This window comes from Marmota marmota, unplaced genomic scaffold (genome assembly GCF_001458135.2).
Source record: "Marmota marmota marmota unplaced genomic scaffold, marMar, whole genome shotgun sequence".
Taxonomy (NCBI): Eukaryota; Metazoa; Chordata; class Mammalia; order Rodentia; family Sciuridae; genus Marmota; species Marmota marmota.
In genome coordinates this window covers 8,851,387-8,855,626 of record NW_026000185.1, presented here as the reverse complement: position 1 = coordinate 8,855,626, position 4,240 = coordinate 8,851,387, and the positions used below count along the sequence as shown (strand labels likewise).

The window sequence follows — 4,240 nt, the reverse complement described above, 5'->3', positions numbered from 1 at the left end:
CTCATTAGCAGGAAATAGGGTAGGAACAGCCAGCCAGCCACGCCTCCTTCCTCTCCCCAGGGTATGTGTGCAGCCAGATCCAGGGTGAACTGAGAAAACAGGGACACCAGAGCAAGCTTGTTCGTTATGCTAATTGTGTCCAGTGGAAAGGCCAACCCTCTTCCGAAATGATGTTATTAGGATGTATGTGCTCTTTCTTTTACGAAATGACACTGGAAGGAGATGCAACATTTGGGTCTTGTTTTTTTTTTTTTTTTTTAATTTGGCAAAATGAAAAATGACTTTGTTCCTCACCTAAAATTTTGGAAGATTCACTGATCTGTGAAATTAAATTCGGTGGAAACACCAGCCTATTTGTGATGAAATGCATCCCCTGAGCTGACTGGGGAGGGGACCTGTGGTTCATGGTGCTGCGCAGGCAGGACAGTAGCACTGGCCTCTCCTTTCCAGGGTCAGTTATCAAGCAGGTCAGCGCTGCAAAAAGTGAGGATGTTAAATAAACCCTCACACCCATCACTCAGCCTCCAAAATGGTCACCCAAGGGCCATGTTCGCATTATCCTCACCACCACCCCTACACCATTTGGAAGCAAAACCCAGATGTCACATGGTCCCCACAGTAAGTATTTCAAGATAAATCTCCAAAAGCTAAGAAACATAACTGGAATTTGATATTATACCAATAATTTCTTCTTTTTTGGGGGGGGCGTACTAGGCATTAAACCCAGGGGTGCTTAATATGGACCCACATCCCCAGCCCTTTTTATTTTTTATCTAGAGACAGGGTCTTGCTGTAGGGCCTAGCTAAGTTGCTGAGGCTGGCTTTGAACTTGTGATCCTCCTCCTTCAACCTCCAGAGCTACTGGAATTACAGGCATGTGCCACTGCACTTAGCCTACAATAATTTATTTTTCTTTTCCTTTTTTTTTTTTTTTTTTTTGAGAGGAGAGAGAGAGAGAGAGAGAGAGAGAATTTTTTAATATTTATTTTTCAGTTTTCGGTGGACACAACATCTTTATTTTATTTTATGTGGTGCTGAGGATCAAACCTAGCACCCCACGCATGCCAGGGGAGCCCGTTACCGCTTGAGCCACATCCCCAGCCCTAATTTCTTTTTTTTTTTTTTTTAATATTTTTAGTTGTAGATGGACATAATACCTTTCTTTTGTTCATTTAGTTTTATGTGGTGCTGGGGATCAAACCCAGTGCCTCACACATGCTGGGCAAGTACTCTTATCACTGAATTATAACCCCAGCCTCCAATAATTTCTTAATATCACCAAATACCCTATTAGGATTTGGGGGTTTTATTTGTTTTTGCAGTAGTAAGGATGAACCCAGGGCTCATAAACGCTAGGCAAGTGGTTTACTATTGAGCTACACACACAGTTCTTTTTATTTCTCATTTTGAGACAGGGTCGTGTTGAGTTATCCAGGTTAACCTCAAACTTGGGGTCCTCCTGCCTCAGTATCCCAAGTAGGTGGGGTTCCATATGTGTGCCACCATACCCGGCTCTGGTTAGGATCTAAATTTTCTCTCTCTCTTGTCTATCAGTTTGTTCAAATCAGTATCTAAACAAGATGCAGCCATTGCAATCAGTAGATATGCTTCTAAGTCTTTTCATCCATGGGTTCTTTCTTCTCTTCATCTGTTTCCCCTCCCTCACATTTATCTGTTGAGGCACTGGGTGATTATAGTCACTTTGCACACCCCCCAGTCCTCTGCACTTCCTATGGATGGGTAGTTACATCAGTAGTCTTATTTATATTTGGGTTCAATATTTTTGACAAAAAAAATAAAAATCCAAAGTGGTCCTCTGTGTGCCTTCCTACAAGACATGCAGCAACCCATCGACCTTCTGTGCTGTCACCTGCCATTGATGCTCCAATTCCTTGGGAGCACTTCCGTCTCTCTCCCTGATGAAGTCATTGGGTGGCCAAACCCTCCCTGTTCACCTGGGACTTTCCCAGCTTAAACATATCAAGTCTTATATCCTGAGAGACCACTCCATCCCAGGCAAACCGGGACAGTTGGTCTCCACTGGGGGAAGCCAGGTTTTCAGGAAGTAATTCTTCCACATCCCCTCTCTCCTTGTTTCATACTGCACAGAGAAGCAGGAGTCACCGTGTGGACAACAGGTCCGAGAATTCAGCATCAGGCTGTGGTCCCAAGCAGACAGTCCTGGGTGCAGCGGCAGCTTGGTGGCTGCCTGACTGGCATCCCTTCTACCAGCACTATGCTGATTTCCTTAGACAGCGCCCCCTACCCACAGCCCATGTGGGACAACAGCCCCAGATCCAGGGATGGGAGCCCAAGCTAGTTGGTACCTGCCATACCCCAAGCCACAGCCTGGCCCAGTGGTTTGCTAGGGACATTTTGGAAAATATTTCCTCCTTTTTCCTCCTCCTCTTCTCCTCCTCCTCCTTCTTCTTCCCTTCTTTTTCTTCTCCCCCTTCTATAGCATAAATTTTCACTATTTTAAGCATAGATGTCAATGAGTTTTAGTAAATTTACTGACTTGTGCCACCATCACCACAATACAGTCTTGGAACATTTTCATCATCTCAGTAGGGTCTGTCCCTCCTGCCCATGTACAGCCACTCCCCAGCCCCAGGCAACCACCAACCTACTCTTTCTCTATGGATTTGCCCTTTATCAACATTTCATGCAGGTGGAATATGCAATACATGGTCTTCTATGACTCACTTCTTTTCTCTGGCCCATCTTCATCCATGTTGTCACTGCTATTAGTTCTTTATTCCTTTTTATTGTTTGGTAATGTTACATTGTATAGATAGATCATGTTGTATGTATCCATTCATCCAATGAAGGACTTTTTTTTTTTTTTTTTGGTACTAGAGATTGAACTCAGGGGTACTTTACCACTGAGATGCATCCCCAGCACTTTTTATTTTTTGAGTTGAGTTTTTAAGTTGCTAAGGCTAGCCTCAAACTTGAGATCCTCCTGCCTATGCCTCCTGAGTAGCCAGGATTACAGGTGTGTGCCACTGTAATTCCAAAGGGACTGCACCCTTTTACATTGTTATCAGCCATGCAGACAATAAGGATTTCTGTTTCTCCCCATCCCCTCCATTTGTTATTCCACCTTTTTTAATGAGAGCCATACTCATGGATAGGGAGTTGTATCTCATCTCATTTTTTAATTTGCATTTCTGTAACTAGCTCTGTACACCACCGCACCCAGGGTAGAGGGGACTCCTGCCTCCAGGGGGAAGGTCCCTCTAACCTGGGTGTCGTGGGGGAGCTCTGAACACCGCACCCAGGGTAGAGGGGACGACTCCCCCCTCCAGGGTACAAGATATACCCCAGACATAGGAGGCACTATGCCAGGATCGACGGAAAGGTTTTCCAATTTCTTAATGCAAAATGCGAGTCGGCTTTCCTATCCAACAGGAATCCTAGGCAGATAAACTGGACTTTCCTCTACAGAAGAAAGCACAAAAAGGGCCAGTCAGAAGGAATTCAAAAGAAGAGAACCTGACATGCAGTCAAATTTCAAAAGGCCATCACTGGTGCATCCCTTGCGGATATCATGGCCAAGAGGAATCAGAAACCAGAAGTTAGAAAGGCTCACCGAGAGCAAGCTATTAGAGCTGCCAAGGAAGCAAAAAAGGCTAAGCAGGCATCTAAAAAGACGGCAATGGCTGCTGCTAAGTCTCCCACAAAGGCAGTAACTAAGAAAAGACTGTGAAACCGGTGAAGGCTTCTGCTCCCCAAGTTGGTGGAAAACGCTAAATTGGCAGATGAGATTTTAAAACAAAGATGTATCTATAACTTTAAATAAATAAATAAATATTAAAAAAAATAAAAAATAAATGCTATCATAATTAACATATTTGCATTAAAGGCCACACTGTATATATTAAGTTATTTCATGATGCTGTACTATTAATATACCATTAATAACTAAACACCATAAGTATATAACATGGATTTTGTTATATACAGTACAAAAGACCACAAAGCAGTCACACTATTCATTTTTTAAGCTATAATATGGATACTGTATCAGTATTGAGGGCCACAAGGCAGCAAGCTTATCCATTTTTGATGCTGTAATGTGGATTTCACATGAGTATTAAAGTCTGTAGGGCAGCTATAATGTCATTTTTATTGACATAATTTGGATAACATCTCAGTATGAAAGGCCACAATGCAGCTATTTTATTGGTTTTTGATGCTATTCTATGGATATAACATTAGTACTGAAGACCACAGT

At 42.9% G+C, this 4,240-nt stretch overlaps 1 pseudogene; it reads left to right on the top strand.

Moving 5' to 3' along the window:
- Positions 1-404: 404 nt before the first annotated feature.
- On the top strand, positions 405-3,801 carry LOC107146523 (annotated as a pseudogene).
- The last annotated feature ends 439 nt before the right edge of the window (positions 3,802-4,240 follow it).